This window comes from Balaenoptera ricei, chromosome 4 (assembly GCF_028023285.1).
Source record: "Balaenoptera ricei isolate mBalRic1 chromosome 4, mBalRic1.hap2, whole genome shotgun sequence".
Lineage (NCBI taxonomy): Eukaryota > Metazoa > Chordata > Mammalia > Artiodactyla > Balaenopteridae > Balaenoptera > Balaenoptera ricei.
Window position 1 is genome coordinate 115519959 of NC_082642.1, and position 18314 is coordinate 115538272.

At 37.9% G+C, this 18314-nt stretch overlaps 1 pseudogene; it reads right to left on the reverse strand.

The window, feature by feature from the left end:
- Positions 1 to 16921: 16921 nt before the first annotated feature.
- LOC132364412 (olfactory receptor 5H1-like) lies at positions 16922 to 17993 on the reverse strand (annotated as a pseudogene).
- Positions 17994 to 18314: the final 321 nt, after the last annotated feature.

An 18314-nucleotide genomic window follows, 5' to 3' on the forward strand; every position in this document is an offset into this window, starting at 1 on the left:
CTATTTCCATTGTATAGAAAGAGAAGTGGTCCAAGCTAAGAATATATAGACTCAGGGTAGAGGTGTAAAGTTTGGATATTGGTCAGTGTCCTGTGGGGAGAAACATGAGAAGGTCAGGGACCAGGAAATCTGAGGAAGAGGCATATGAATGGAGTTACTAGAGTGGATACAGTGTTTGGTGATCCTCATATTCCATATAAATGTCCACCAGAGAGCATCTACCATGGAAGAGCTGTTAAACAACCAAATAGACAGAATTACTCAGCCAGTTGAGGTCATCCTGCTTTGTTCATCTGCCATGCCAGTGCTGGCACAATGGGCACATGAAAAAAGTGCTGTGTTGGCTGGGATGGAGGAATGCATATGCATAGGCTCCAACATTTCCATGCTGATCTAGGTACGGTTCCTTCCAAATGCCTAACTTACCAGAAACCATTGTGGCCCCCAATATAGCAACATCCCTCAAGATGATCAGCCACCCGCTGGTGTCATGTTTGCTGCTATGAACCTCTTATACTCTGAAAGTGGCAGAAATACATCTTGCCTAATAGCAGCATAATTCAGGTATGAGTTATCTTTCCTATCTGCAAGGCCTCAGGTAGCACCAGTATCTGAGGCTGATAGAGTGGTGTATAACATGGCATTGGGCGAGAACTCCACTTTTCAGTAAAAGAAGTGTCATATTGGGCAGTGACTGGTACACTGGTTCTCTCCTATTTCACATCAATGGGAAACTACTAGCTTAATAAACAGATGAAACGGCCTGTTGAAAGTATAATTGAGGTGTCAGTACTATGACCTCCAGAGTGTATCTTCCACCAGAAATCAGAGACCATTATATGGGGCTGTGTCTTCAATAGGTTCAATACCTGAATCCAGCACTTCCCTAAGTGACCCACGTGGGGAATCTGTACTCTATGTCCCCACATACCTGCACTCTATGGGTTTAGAAGTCCTGGTTCTCAGAGGGGAAATGCTCTTACCAGGGAATGCAGCAAGAATTCTATTATACATAAAGCCTCAGCAGCTACCCAGTCACTTTGGATTCCTTGTCCAAGAGACCACCAGGAAAGAAAAGGAGTCCATGAGAATTGAAGGGGGTAATTGACCCTGTTTTCAGGAAGAGACAGGGTTGCTATTGTGCAATGGGAGCAGGAAAAATTATGTTTGTCATTCAGGTGATCCATAGGTATCGGCTGGTATTCCCTTGCTCAAGTTTGATAGTAAATAGACAAATGCAGCAATGAGGACTGAAAAGGGCATGGTGATGTAAGGTTCATATTCCCCAGGGATATGACTTCTGGATTATCCTCCCGTATTATCACCTAGAGCAGCAGAGGTATGAGGCAAATGTGAAGGGAACCAAGAGGAGGAAGATGGATATTAGTGTGGCTTTGAGACTAGCTGTAGCCGTTGGAACTGCAGGTGTCCCATTAACCTTCATTTTTAAAAATTCTCCAGGAAAAGAGAAAAATCCAAATTCTGGCGGGGCTTTCCCCAGAACTTATCATAAAAATAAGTAGTTCTGAGCAGTATAAGAGGTAGCCAGTAACGGATCTACTGTTCACAGCCCAGATCCCACCTATTTCCTTAGCAGTAAGAGTGCTAGTAGCTGACAGCTCTCAACTAAGTCCCTCTCTAGGAAATACCCTTATCTGAAGATAAGTGTCTTATGAAGGTCATATTACTTCCTTGGGGGCAGCCTGTATCCAATGACTATTCATGTAAGGTATAAATTCCAGGCCCCCGACTTAGGGCTTGGGAACTTTGAAGGGACATCACAAACCCCACTTCTCCACAGGATTGGCTAAGGTCTTTTTTTTTGTAACTACATTCAAATTATCTTTCTGTCTGATCTTACTTCCTTCGTTCAGTTAATAAGCATTGTGCCTGAGGGCATTCCCCAACAGACTTCTTTCACACACATCTCCATCTCAGAGCCTGTTTCTTTACCTTTAAATAAGCATTTGAAGATAATGGAAAAGCACCTTTTATCAAAAATTCCAAAGCCAAATCAGAGATGGAGAAAACAAAATACATAAGATGAAAACTGACTAAAGGTGGAAATGATTTGGAGAAAATGACATAATCATTTTGGAAATTAAGATTAAATTACAAGATCCTCAAAGGTAAGAGATATTATTATCTTTAAAAGGGTAATTGAAGAGAGGAAAGGAAATGACTAAGAGAATGAATGTGTAAAAAGAATCAGAGGATGATGGTATGGAAAATAAGCAAGGGTTAGACACAAACACAAAACTGGAATCCGTGAAAAAGAAAAAAAATAATGGAACAGAAATAGTATTTAAAATAATTCAAGAAAAATTTGCAGAAAAACAGAAGACTTTAACATACAATTTGAAACATTCTTGTGATAATTGTCCCAGAAAAGTGAACTTCAAGATATATCTTAGTAAAAGTATTAGATTTCAAGTTGAAGAAAACTATTGATACCTCCATGTAGAAAGACAGCCTTACTTACAAAGAAAGGAAATCATATAGGCATCTCAACAGCACGTATAAAGCAACATAACAGTGGATCGATATCTTCTGAGTGGGGGATGGGATTATACAGGAGGAGCTTCAAGATGGCGGAAGAGTAAGACGCGGAGATCACCTTCCTCCCCACAAATACATCAGAAATACATCTACATGTGGAACAGCTCCTACAGAACACCTACTGAACACTGGCAGAAGACCTCAGACCTCCCAAAAGGCAAGAAACTCCCCACGTACCTGGGTAGGGCAAAAGAAAAAACAGAGACAAAGAATAGGGACGGGACCTGCACCAGTGGGAGGGAGCTGTGAAGGAGGAAAGGTTTCCACACACTAGGAAGCCCCTTTGCTGGTGGAGATGGGGGTGGCGGAGGGAGGAAGCTTCGGAGCCACGGAGGAGAGTGCAGCCACAGGGGTGCGGAGGGCAAAGCGGAGAGATTCCCGCACAGAGGCTCAGCGCCGACCAGCGCTCACCAGCCCGAGAGGCTTGTCTGCTCACCCGCCGGGGCGGGCGGGGCTGGGAGCTGAGGCTCGGGCTTCAGTCGGATCCCAGGGAGAGGACTGGGGTTGGTGGCGTGAACACAGCCTGAAGGGGTTAGTGCACCACAGCTAGCCGGGAGGGAGTCCGGGTAAAAGTCTGGACCTGCCGAAGGGGCAAGAGACTTTTTCTTGCCTCTTTGTTTCCTGGTGCGCGAGGAGAGGGGATTAAGAGCGCCGCTTAAAGGAGCTCCAGAGACGGGCGCGAGCCATGACTATCAGCGTGGAACCCAGAGACTGGCATGAAACGCTAAGGCTGCTGCTGCAGCCACCAAGAAGCCTGTGTGCGAGCACAGCTCACTCTCCACACCTCCCCTCCCGAGAGCCTGTGCAGCCCGCCACTGCCAGGGTCCCGTGATCCAGGGACAACTTCCCCGGGAGAACACACGGCGCCTCAGGCTGGTGCAACATCACGCTGGCCTCTGCCGCCGCAGGCTCGCCCCACATCCGTACCCCTCCCTCCCCACGGCCTGAGTGAGCCAGAGCCCCCGAAGCAGCTGCACCTTTAACCCCGTCCTGTCTGAGGGAAGAACAGACGCTCTCAGGCGACCTACACGCAGAGGCGGGTCCAAATCCAAAGCTGAACCCCGGGAGCTGTGCCAACAAAGAAGAGAAAGGGAAATCTCTCCCAGCAGGTTCAGGAGCAGCGGATTAAATCTCCACAATCAACTTCATGTACCCTGTATCTGTGGAATACCTGAATAGACAACGAATCATCCCAAATTGAGGAGGTGGACTTTGGGAGCAATGATATATATATTTTTTCCCCTTTTTCTCTTTTTGTGAGTGTGTATGTGTACGCTTCTGTGTGTGATTTTGTCTGTATAGCTTTGCCTTTACCATTTGTCCTAGGGTTCTGTCTGTCCTTTTTTTTTTTTTTATTACTTAAAAAAATTGTTTTTCCTAATTTATTTTTTTTTTATGTAACATTCCTTTTTTTTTTTTTGGATGACCACAACAAAAGCAACAATGGTTGCAATTACCAAACACAAAACACACTCATACTATGTCATAATATTGACATTCAGTCCAGTAATCCTCCACTGTAACAGCTCCTTTACTTTGCAATGAAAATTGATTTGTATATTTTTTGCCTCTGAGTCCTTGTGGGATTTTTTTTTTTTATTCAAACAGAAAGCCACAAAAACTATAATCATCCTCATCAGTTAACTCAGTCCCATTTAATTAATTTTTTTTCATCTTGATCTTTTGTTAGCACTTTTATGAATTCATCAGTTTTCCATTAGAGTTCTGAAAATGCTTATTCATTCAGTTCAGCAGTATAGTCAGTTACCAGAAACCTGTACTTGTCAGAGTCTTTTCCATGAAATTCTTGAAGATGAAACCCTTTTATAGGAACATTTTTGCAAAAGCATCAGAGTACACCCAGAACTGTCTGTAAATGACAAAACACTTAAAAATGACCATGGTTAAAGATTTGATGAAAGTTCATAATAATGCAATTGACAAGGAAATTTAGTTATTTCTGAGATATACATTTTAAAGTTATAACTAGAATTATGACATAACATTATACCAGAACATATAAGATTTTTAGAAATTTCATGTAATGTCTGAAACATTTATATTAACATATTTCCATACAAATAACCCAAAGAAAGTTTAGTATTAGTTGTTTATTTGTTGTTTGTTGGTTTTTTTATACTGCAGGTTCTTATTAGTCATCAATTTTATACACATCAGTGTATACATGTCAATCCCAATCTCCCAATTCAGCACATAATAACTTTATTTTATTTTACTTTATTTTATTTTATCTTCTCTTCTATTTTCTTTCTTTTTTGTCTCCCTTTTATTTTGAGCTGTGTGGAGGTCAGGCTCTTGGTGCTCCAGCCAGGCATCAGGGCTGTGCCACTGAGGTGGGAGAGCCAAGTTCAGGACACTGGTCCACAAGAGACCTCTCAGCTCCACGTAATATCAAATGGCAAAAATCTCCCAGAGATCTCCATCTCAACGCCAAGACCCAGCTCCACTCAATGACCAACAAGCTACACTGCAGGACAGCCTATGCCAAACAACTAGCAAGACAGGAACACAAACCCACCCATTAGCAGAGAGGCTGCCTACAATCACAGTAAGGCCACAGACACCCCAAAACACGCCACCAGACGTGGACCTGCCCACCAGAAAGACAAGATCCAGCCTCATCCACCAGAACACAGGCACTAGTCCCCTCCACCAGGAAACCTACACAACCTACTGAACCAACCTTAGCCACTGGGGAGAGACACCAAAAACAATGGAAACTACGAACCTGCAGCCTGCAAAAAGGAGACCCCAAACACAGTAAGTTAAGCAAAATGAGAAGACAGAGAAACACACACAGATGAAGGAGGAGGTAAAAACCTACCAGTCCTAACAAATGAAGAGGAAATAGGCAGTCTACCTGAAAAAGAATTCAGAATAATGATAGAAAAGATGATCCAAAGTCTTAGAAATAGAATGGAGAAAATACAAGAAACGTTTAACAAGGACCTAGAAGAACTAAAGAGCAAACAAACAGAGATGAACAACACAATAAATGAAATTAAAAATTCTCTAGAAGGGATCAATAGCAGAATAACTGAGGCAGAAGAACGGATAAGTGACCTGGAAGATAAAATAGTGGAAATAACTACTGCAGAGCAGAATAAAGAAAAAAGAATGAAAAGAATTGAGGACAGTCTCAGAGACCTCTGGGACAACATTAAACACACCAACATTCGAATTATAGGGGTCCCAGAAGAAGAAGAGAAAAAGAAAGGGACTGAGAAAATATTTGAAGAGATTAGAGTTGAAAACTTCCCTAACATGGGAAAGGAAAGAGTTAATCAAGTCCAGGAAATGCAGAGAGTCCCATACAGGATAAATCCAAGGAGAAACATGCCAAGACACATATTAATCAAACTATCAAAAATTAAATACAAAGAACAAATATTAAAATCAGCAAGGGAGAAACAACAAGTAACACATAAGGGAATCCCCATAAGGTTAACAGCTGATCTTTCAACAGAAACTCTGCAAGCCAGAAGGGAGTGGCAGGACATATTTAAAGTGATGAAGGAAAAAACCTACAACCAAGATTACTCTACCCGGCAAAGATCTCATTCAGATTTGATGGAGAAGTTAAGAGCTTTACAGACAGGCAAAAGCTAAGAGAATTCAGCACCACCAAACCAGCTTTACAACAAATGCTAAAGGAACTTCTCTAGGCAGGAAACACAAGAGAAGGAAAAGACCTACAATAATAAACCCAAAACAATTAAGAAAATGGTAATAGGAACATACATATCAATAATTACCTTAAATGTAAATGGATTAAATGCTCCAACCAAAAGACACAGACTGGCTGAATGGATACAAAAACAAGACCCGTATACATGCTGTCTACAAGAGACCCATTTCAGACCTAGGGACACATACAGACTGAAAGTGAGGGGATGGAAAAAGATATTCCATGCAAATGGAAATCAAAAGAAAGCTGGAGTAGCAATTCTCATATCAGACAACACAGACTTTAAAACAAAGACTATTACAAGAGACAAAGAAGGACACTACATAATGATCAAGGGATCAATCCAAGAAGAAGATATAACAATTGTAAATATTTATGCACCCAGAATAGGAGCACACCAATACATAAGGCCTATACTAACAGCCATAAAAGGGGAAATCAACAGTAACACAATCATAGTAGGGGACTTTAACACCCCACTTTCACCAATGGACATTTCATCTAAAATGAAACTAAGTAAGGAAACAAGCTTTAAATGATACATTAAACAAGATGGACTTAATTGATATTTATAGGACATTTCATCCAAAAACAACAGAATACACATTCTTCTCAAGTGCTCATGGAACATCCTCCAGGGTAGATCATACCTTGGGTCACAAATCAAGCCTTGGTAAATTTAAGAAAATTGAAACCGTATCAAGTATCTTTTCCGACCACAATGCTATGAGACTAGATATCAATTACAGGAAAAAAGGTGTAAGAAATACAAACACATGGAGGCTAAACAACACACTACTTAATAACCAAGAGATGACTGAAGAAATCAAAGAGGAAATCAAAAAATACCTAGAAACAAGTGACAATGAAAACACAATGACCGAAAACCTATGGGATGCAGCAAAAGCAGTTCTAAGAGGGAAGTTTATAGCTATACAAGCCTACCTTAAGAAATAAGAAACATCTCGGGCTTCCCTGGTGGCGCAGTGGTTGAGAATCTGCCTGCCAATGCAGAGGATACGGGTTCGACCCCTGGTCTGGGAAGATCCCACATGCCGCGGAGCAACTGGGCCTGTGAGCCACAATTACTGAGCTTGTGCATCTGGAGACTGTGCTCCGCAACAAGAGAGGCCACGATAATGAGAGGTCCGTGCACCGCGATGAAGAATGGCCCCCACTTGCCGCAACTAGAGAAAGCCCTCACACAGAAACGAAGACCCAACACAGCCATAAAAATAAATAAATAAATAAACCCAAAGTTTAAAAAAAAAAAATTAAAAAAAAAAGAAATAAGAAACATCTCAAGTAAACAACCTAACTTTACACCTAAAGCAATTATAGAAAGAAGAACAAAAAACCCCGAAAGTAATCAGAAGGAAAGAAATAAAGATCAGATCAGAAATAAATGAAAAAGAAATGAAGGAAAGGATAGCAAAGATCAATAAAACTAAAAGGTGGTTCTTTGAGAAGATAAACAAAATTGATAAACCATTAGCCAGCCTAACCAAGAAAAAAAAGGGAGAAGACTCAAATCAATAGAATTAGAAATGAAAAAGGAGAAGTAACAACTGACACTGCAGAAATACAAAGGATCATGAGAGATTACTACAAGCAACTATATGCCAATAAAATGGACAACCTGGATGAAACAGACACATTCTTAGAAATGCACAACATTCTGAGACTGAACCAGGAAGAAATAGAAAATATGAACAGACCAATCACAAGCACTGAAATTGAAACTGTGATTAAAAATCTTCCAACAAACAAAAGCTCAGGACCAGATGGCTTCACAGGCAAATTCTATCCAACATTTAGAGAAGAGCTAACACCTATCCTTCTCAAACTCTTCCAAAATATAGCAGAGGGTGGAACACTCCCAAACTCATTCTGCAAGGCCACCATCGCTCTGATACCAAAAACAAAGATGTCACAAAGAAAGAAAACTACAGGCCAATATCACTGATGAACATAGATGCAAAAATCCTCAACAAAATACTAGCAAATAGAATCCAACAGCACATTAAAAGGATCATACATTATGAGCAAGTGGGGTTTATCCCAGGAATGCAAGGATTCTTCGATATATGCAAATCAATCAACGTGATACACCATATTAACAAATTGAAAGAGAGAAACCATATGATCATCTCAATAGATTCAGAGAAAGCTTTTGACAAAATTCAACACCCATTTATGATAAAAACCCTGCAGAAAGTAGACATAGAGGGAACTTTCCTCAACATAATAAAGGCCATATATGACCAACCTACAGAAAACATCATCCTCAATGGTGAAAAATTGAAACCATTTCCACTAAGATGAAGAACAATACAAGGATGTCTACTCTCACCATTATTATTCAACATAGTTTTGGAAGTCCTAGCCATGGCAATCAGAGAAGAAAAATTAATAAAAAGAATACAAATTGGAAAAGAAGAAGTAAAACTGTCATTGTTTGCAGATGACATGATACTATACATAGAGAATCCTAAAGATTCCACCAGAAAACCACTAGAGCTAATCAATGAATTTGGTAAAGTAGCAGGATACAAAATTAATGCACAGAAATCTCTTGCCTTCCTATACACTAATGATGAAGAATCTGAAAGTGAAATTAAGAAAACACTCCCATTTACCATTGCAACAAAAAGAATAAAATATCTAGGAATAAACCTACCTAAGGAGACAAAAGACCTGTATGCAGAAAATTATGACACTGATGAAAGAAATTAAAGATGATACAAATAGATGGAGAGATATACCACGTTCTTGGATTGGAAGAATCAACATTGTGAAAATGACCATACTACCCAAAGCAATCTACAGATTCAATGCAATCCCTATCAACCTACCACTGGCATTTTTCACAGAACTAGAACAAAAAATTTCACAATTTGTATGGAAACACAAAAGACCCTGAATAGCCAAAGCAATCTTGAGAAAGAAAAATGGAGCTGGGGGAATCAGGCTCCCTGACTGCAGACTATACTACAAAGCTACAGTAATCAAGACAGTATGGTACTGGCACAAAAACAGAAATATAGGTCAATGGAACAGGATAGAAAGCCCAGAGATAAACCCACGCACATATGGTCACCTTATCTTTGATAAAGGAGGCAAACATATACAGTGGAGAAAAGGCAGCCTCTTCAATAAGTGGTGCCTGGAAAACTGGACAGCTACATGTAAAAGAATGAAATTAGAACACTCCCTAACACCATACACAAAAATAAACTCAAAATGGATTAAAGATCTAAATGTAAGGCCAGACACCATCAAACTCTTAGAGGAAAACATAGGCAGAACACTCTATGACATAAATCACAGCAAGATCCTTTTTGACCCACCTCCTAGAGAAATGGAAATAAAAACGAAAATAAACAAATGGGACCTAATGAAACTTAAAAGCCTTTGCACAGCAAAGGAAACCATAAAGAAGACGAAAAGACAACCCTCAGAATGGGAGAAAATATTTGCAAATGAAGCAACTGACAAAGGATTAATCTCCAAAACATACAAGCAACATACATACATGCAGCTCAATATCAAAAAAACAAAACATACATGCAGCTCAATATCAAAAAAACAAAACATACATGCAGCTCAATATCAAAAAAACAAACAACCCAATCAAAAAATGGGCAGAAGACCTAAATAGACATTTCTCCAAAGAAGATATACAGATTGCCAACAAACACATGAAAGAATGCTCAACATCATTAATCATTAGAGAAATGCAAATCAAAACTACAATGAGATATCATCTCACACCGGTCAGAATGGCCATCATCAAAAAATCTACAAGCAATAAGTGCTGGAGAGAGTGTGGAGAAACGGGAACCCTCTTGCAATGTTTATGGGAATGTAAATTGATACAGCCACTATGGTGAACAGTATGGAGGTTCCTTAAAAAACTAAAAATAGAACTACCATATGACCCAGCCATCCCACTACTGGGCATATACCCTGAGAAAACCATAATTCAAAAATAGTCATGTACCAAACTGTTCATTGCAGCTCTATTTACAATAGCCAGGACATGGAAGCAACCTAAGTGTCCATCAACAGATGAATGGATAAAGAAGATGTGGCACATATATACAATGGAATATTACTCAACCATAAAAAGGAACGAAACTGAGTTATTTGTAGTGAGGTGGATGGACCTAGAGACTGTCATACAGAGTGAAGTAAGTCAGAAAGAAAAAAACAAATACCGTATGCTAACACATATATGTGGAATCTAAAAAAAAAGAAAGATAATGGTCAGAAGAACCTAGGGGCAAGACGGGAATAAAGATGCAGACCTACTAGAGAATGGACGTGAGGATATGGGGAGGGGGAAGGGTAAGCTGGGACAAAGTGAGAGAGTGGCATGGACATATATACACTACCAAACATAATAGATAGCTAGTGGGAAACAGCCACATAGCACAGGGAGATCAGCTCTGTGCTTTGTGACCACCTAGAGGGATGGGACAGGGAGGGTGGGAGATGCAAGAGGGAAGAGATATGGAGACATATGTATATGTATAACTGATTCACTTTGTTATATAGCAGAAACTGACACACCATTGTAAAGCAATTATACTCTAATAAAGATGTTTAAAAAATAGATAACAGTGGATCACTATTTTCAATAAATTCAAGGAAAAGAGGATTTTATATCTATTTAAGCTATATTTTCCAATTAATATGTGTAGAAAAAATCAGGGAAATAGAAAATTGCTATGAAAGTACAAAGTAATAATTGCTATAGGCAAGATCCACTGATGCAAAACTTAAAGGAGAAACAAGATATTTTATAGTCTGAAAATATCTCTACCAAATATTTATTAATTCCTGAGGTGGTGTTAACATATTTTCATAGATTTTTTTGATTCTCCTCCCTCCAGGCGATAGAGCATAGTATCTCTTGTTCCTGATCTTAGTGGAAATGCTTTTAGCTTTTCACCATTGAATATGGTGTAAGCTGTGGGCTTAGCATTTATGGCTTTTATTATGTTGAGGTATGTAACCTCTATACCCACTTTCTGGAGAGTTTTTTTCATAAATTGATGTTGAATTTTTTCAGAAGGTTTTTCTGAATGTATTGAGATGATCATATGATTTTTATTCTTCAATTTTTTTGCTGTGGTGTATCACATTGATTGACTTGCAGATATTGAACCATCCTTGCATACTTGGGATAAATCCCACTTGATCATGGTGTATGATTCTTTTAATGTATTGTTGAATTTGGTTTGCTAATATTTATTTGAAGATTTTTCTGCCTGTATGTTCATCATTGATATTGACCTGTAATTTTCTTTTTTGTGATATATTTTTCTGGTTTTGATATCAGGGTAATCCTGGCAATGTAAAATGAGTTTGGAAGCTTTCCTTCCTTGGTAATTTTTTAGAATAATTTGAGAAGAATGGGTGTTAACTCTTCTCTAAATGTTTGGTCTAATTCACCTGTGAAGCTCTCTGGTCTTGGACTTTGTTGGGAGTTTCTTTTTCTTTTTTTAACTGATTCAATTTCTGTACTGGTAATTGGTCTGTTCATATTTTCTGTTTCTTCCTGGTTCTGTCTTGGGAGATTGTACATTTCTAGGCATTTATCCTTTTCTTCTAGGTTTTCCATTTTATTGGCATATAGTTGTTCATAATATTCTCTTATGATCTTTTGTAATTCTGTGGTGTTGATTGTCACTTCTTCTTTTTCATTTCTGGTTCATTGATTCAGGCCCTCTCTCTTTTTCTCTTGATGAGTCTAGCTAAAGGTTTAACAGTTTTGTTTATCTTTTCAAAGAACCAGTTTTTAGTTTCATTGATCTTTTCTATTTTTTTTCTTTTAGTCTCTATTTCATTTATTTCTGCTCTGATCTGTATGATTTCATTCCTTCTAGTAACTTTGGTTTTTGTTTGTTCCTTTTTTCTAGTTCCTTTAGGTGTAAGGATGGGTTGTTTATCTGAGATTTTTCTTACTTCCTGAGGTAAGCTTGTTTCGCCATAAACTTTCCTCTAATAACTGCTTTTGCTGCATCCCATAGATTTTGGATCACTGTGTTTTCATTTTCATTTTTTCCTGTTTTTTAAAATTTCTTCTTTGATTTCATCATTGATCCATTGATTGTTTAGTAGCATGTTGTTTAGCTTCCACATGTTTGCGTTTTCTGGAGGGATTTTTTTCTCATTATTGATTTCTAGTCTCATAGCATTGTGGTCAGAATGCTTGATATGATTTCAACTTTCTTAAATTTCCTGAGGCTTGTTTTGTGCCCTACCATGTATGATGTATACTGGAGAATGTTCTAAGTGTACTTGAAACAATGTGTTTTCTTCTGTTATGGGATGGAATGTTCTATATACATATCTATTAAGTTCATTCAGTCTAATGTGTCCTTTAAGGCCAGTGTTTCCTTACTGATTTTCTGTCTGGATGATCCGTCCATTGATGTAAGTGGAGTGTTAATGTCCCCTACTATTATTGTGTTATTATCAATATCTCCCTTTATGTTCACCAATATTTGCTTTATGTATTGAGATGCTCCTATGTTGGGTGCATACATATTTACAATTGTTGTATCTTCTTGGATTGATCCCTTGATCATTATGTTATGTACTTCTTTGTCTCCTATTACAGTCCTTGTTTTAAAGTCTATTTTGTCTGATATAAGTATTGCTACCCTAACTTAATTTTGATTTCCATTTGCATGGAATAACTTTTTCATCCTTTCATTTTCAGTCGCTGTGTGTCTTTAGATCTGAAGGGAGTGTCTTGTAGGCAGTATAAATATGGGTGTTGTTTTTGTATCCCTTCAGCCATTTTACATCTTTGGATTAGAGCATTTGGTCCTTTAACATTTAAAGTAATTCTTGATAGTATGTACTTACTGCTGTTTTGTTAATTGTTTCAGGGTTGTTTTTGTACTTCATTTTTGTTCCTTTCTTCTTTTGTTTTCTTCCCTTATGATTTGATGACTGTTTTTAGTGTTATGTTTGGATTCCTTTCTATTTTTGTGTGTTGTATCTATTATGATTCTTGGTTTGTGGTTACCATGAGGTTTATATGTAGCAATCTATATAGGGGTATAGGTCTTGATTATACCACAACTCTGCCCCTGTTACCTACCTCTATGTGGTTCCTTCTTTATATCTTTAGTTGTAGTAGATATTTTCTGGTAGATTCTGGTCTTTCTCATCATGTTCTGTAAATAGATGTAATTTTGATGTGTCTGTGAGAAGAGGTGAGTTCAGGGTTTTTGTACTCTGCCATGTTGGCGCAGGTAACCTATTGTCTCTGTTTGAAGTTTAAATATACTTTAAGAAATTATGTGTGGTAGCCAAGTTGACAACAGGTGGACTTGTGATGGTTAATTTTTTGTGTCAAGTTGACATGGCCTAGGGACGCCCAGATATCCAGTTAACATTATTTTTGTGTGTGTCTGTGAGGGTGTTTCTAGAACAGATTAGTATTGAACTAGTGGACTAAGTAAAGTTGATTGCAGCACCCTTTGTGGGTGGGTGTCATCTCATCCATTCTGGGCTTGAATGGAATAGAAAGGCAGAGAAAGGCTGATTGATCAGGAACATGAATCTTATTTTGCCCTCCATGCTCTTGTTTCTCAGGATTTCTTACACGTAGTGGAATATATACCATTGGCTCTCCAATTTCAAGCCTAAAACTACCATCAGCTTTCCTGGATCTCCACCTTGCCGATAGCAGATCATGGGTCTTCTAAGCCTCCATTATAAGGTGAGTCACATCTAATAATACAAGTCTTTAGATATAGGTGTAGATATGGTTATGGAGGTACATGTAGATGTAGATTTATATAGAGAGTGATATAGGCTGATCTCTATATCTGTCTACATGTATGTGTATGTATGTGTGTATATATATTGTGGAGATAGATATAGATATAGATATATATCTCCTATTGGTACTATCCTGGACAATCCTGACTAATAACAAACACTGAATATTTAGTGAACCACATTCTTTATATTGAAAAATAAATGGAAATATGCAGTTGTTAACTGTTACCCCCAAATGAAGCTGACCTAGAAGGTACCTTCTCAAACAAGGTATCATCATATTTTTATAGCACAAGGAATAACTTGTATATGAAACTTCTTTGAGAATGATGGTCCAAAATTTGATCCAGCCTGACAACTAATTTTTTCTAGTGAAATCAATGTATCTCTCCTGGAAGTTGACCTGGTCTAATCTTGTGCCCACCTCCTGAAATATATAATAATGACATTGTTGGAAATACTTTAATCCAAAGATCTAACTAAAGGGCTTCTCTTGATATATCCCAGGAGCTAATCTTCATGACAAAAAGAATAAGATTAATTCACTTTATGTGTATGATACTTGTGATTATCTTAAAAGAAACAGGGTGGTGAACTGACATGCAGTAGCCATCCCAGGCAAAGTGATCTCCCTGAACTCATTACAAGATTGAAAACAAGTGATGCACTCTTACTTCATCTGAAGCATTTTTTTAAAAAATTTATTTATGGCTGCGTTGGGTCTTCATTTCTGTGCGAAGGCTTTCTCTAGTTGCAGCAAGTGGGGGCCACTCTTCATCGCCGTGCGCGGGCCTCTCACTATCGCGGCCTCTCTTGTTGCGGAGCACAGGCTCCAGACGCACAGGCTCAGTAGTTGTGGCTCACGGGCCTAGTCGCTCTGCGGCATGTGGGATCTTCCCAGACCAGGGCTCGAACCCGTGTCCCCTGCATTGGCAGGCAGATTCTCAACCACTGCGCCACCAGGGAAACCCCATTTGAAGCATTTTTGAAGTCATATTTATTTCAATTGTTTGTATATTTCATAAATACTTATTTAGGACCTCATGTGTGTAAATAGCTGTGCTAAGCACCACAAAAGATTGAAGAATAATCAGACTTGTAAGTCATAATCTGAAAAAAAACTGCTTGTAGGCCAAAAATAAGTATTACACAAGGTCATTTGTGGTCTAAAAGAACAAATAAACTACTCAGTGTCTCAAACGAAGAAGCATTCCTATTCTCTCTGAGGTAATCTGGAAATGCATCATGGAAACTGTAACATTTAAGATAGACTTTGAAGAAAGGACCATTTCAATTGTAAACGAAGACAGATGCACCTGTAGAGAGCATTTTCAGTGGACAGACCTGTATGAACAAAACCATGTACGTGAGAGGAAGGTTTGTCCAGAGGCTCTCAGTAATTCATTTTGGGTATAACATATGGTCCATTAGGAAAATTGTGGAGGCGGAGATTGCAGAATTAAATCAAATCTGGGGGGAAAGTCCTCAAATAATGCCAGCATAAGCAAATGCAAGGTAATATATTTAGATGTAGATGTATTTATATATCATGTTATCTATACATAGATCTGAAAATTAAACATATGTTTATTCATATATGAAGTTCTGCATACATGTACCATATATACACATAATCTGGTAGCAATGGCAATCCACTAAAATTTATTGAAGAGGAATATTATTTAATCAGAGTTTTGTTTATGAAGAATAATCTTACACTAATGTTTGGGAAGTAAGAGAATATCAACACAATATAAAGGAAGTAACAAGACTATTGCAAATGACAAATATGAGTAATTTTAGGGTGAGGGCCTCAGTGGTGTCAGTAGGAATGTATATGGAATCAGTGGTGAGATTGGAAGTTCAGAGATGGACCTGAAGATGAATCACTTATTGTTCATAGAGTATGGAGTGGGACAAAAGCTAACATTTAAGGACTTTGGGGGCACAAATCATGTAAACTCTTGTTCATTTTTATGTCTTTTCTAGCTACTCACTGGACTCTCCAATATCATATCATCTTAAAACTATTTGAACTTTGGTAATATGCATTTGAAACCTCTTTTACTCAACAATATATTCTAATAACCCTTACATATTACTTCTTTTTTTCTTATCAGTTTCTTTATTTTTAAATTGTAGGAAGGATTAATCCATTTCCTTCCTATTCTGTCATTTCTCTTTTCTTCTCTATGCCCATCCCAATTAAATCTGAAATCTCATCTCTTAGCTTTCTGAATTAGTAAAGCTTTTCAGATTACCATACAACATACAAGAAAACTGGACAGTGCCTTTCAAGGCATCATAGACAGTGAGAGGCAGCTTCCCTCTTATTATTTATAGACACACACTGAGCTAAAAGCATCCTCTTACAATTTGTTCTGACTTTCACTTTTTTAACTCCTTTCTCATTTTTCTTATTGCCTTCTCATTTCTGCTGATTTCTCTGTGTAATATGAGAATTAAGTCCCCACAAGAAATAAATTTCACCATGTCCCAAATAGAATGTAATGAAAGTCCTTTTGGTGGCTAGCAAAATTCCTGTAATTGGCCTGTTTCCTTAAACACAAACCTGCCTCCACTGTGGAGGTAAACATAATATGAGCTTCCAGGCTGCACAGCTGTTTTACTATCAAAAAATCATATTCAGTTGTTTTTCAGAGCAATTGTGCTATTATAGTGCATCGTGCATTTATGGAGCCACATTGAGAACATATGTGTAAAATAAATTAATTTATTTTCCTGTTTAATTAATTTGACTTGAACACGTGATTAAATTTTTCTATGGTTTTTATGCTTTTAACTAATATATGCACATATTTTAATATATTTATTAGTACTCCTACCTTAAGTCGTAAAATCTCTAGGGCAATTGTAAGTGCAAAAACTTTGAACACTAATCAACACATATCTAATCTGCCCACTTATGTGACTTTTAATGAATGGAGAACAGATATTAGTGTGAGATTTAAGCATTTTCTTTGGCATTTTTTCCGGAGAACCTATGATTTTCATATTTCCCAGACTATAGATGACTGGATTTAACAAAGGAATTATGACAGTTCAAAATAGAGAGTCCACTGTATCTTGAGCATCTGCTTCTGCAGATCCAGGGAGCACATACATGGAGAATAGAGGGTCATAGTATAAAGAGATAGTTAAGAGATGGGCTCCACATGTGTAGAAGGCTTTCCTTATGCCTTGTACAGACTTCTTTTTTAATATTGTAAAGAGGGCAACTTTATAAGGGACAAGAACAGTCAGAATTATGCACAACTGTATTGATCCAGAGAAAATAAATACAATCAGAAAATTAATGGAAGTGTCAGTACAGGGAATTTTAAACAATGGTACAATGTCACAGTATGTGTTCTCTATTATGATAGAATTATAGAAGGTTAATCTGAATTTAAAAGCATTATGAAGTATGGCATGAACAAGGCCACCTAAAAATGACAAAACCAACAGCTGGATGCTTAGTCTATTGGTCATAATTACTGGGTAAGGTAACGGTTTGCATACGGTCACATAGTGATCATATGCCATCGTTGCCAACAAAAACCATTTTGTGGTTACACTGATTACAAAGGGAAAAAATTGTATCTTCCATTCAGTGAGAGATATCATTTTGCTCTTGGCAAAGAAATTCACCAACGTCTGGCTGGGGCCAGGAGGAGGTCACTGTGGATGATATCCAGGCATCCACAAAAGCCAAATTCCCAAGGAATAAGTACATGGGGATGTGAAGATGAAGGTCATTACATAAAAAAGCAATCAGACCAAGGTTCCCCATGACAGTGATGAGATATATCACCAAGAACACCAGTAACAAGGGGATTTGCCATTTTTGTTGATGTGTAAGTCCTATGAATATAAACTCTAACAGTAATATTGCATTTTCTTTTTCCATCTCCTCACTGGGCAGTGTGTGAAACACATGGAGTAAATGAAAGGAATAGTCAGTAAGAAATTATAAAGTGAAACTATGGAGGAAGAGAGTTGAAATGAAACATGCACTTCAGAATTTCCTCTTAATTTTGTTTATTATACCTCCTTAATAGATGGGATCTGTTTTTTGGGGGCCGGGGATAGAAATAAATGCAATCATTTAAATTCAAAAAATGTGAATCAATGGACAGACTTAGAAAAATGAAAGACATGCTAAGTATGTGCTAAATTTATGGACTTTATTATGTTGAGATATGTTCCCTCTATACCCACTTTGAGGAGAGTTTTTATC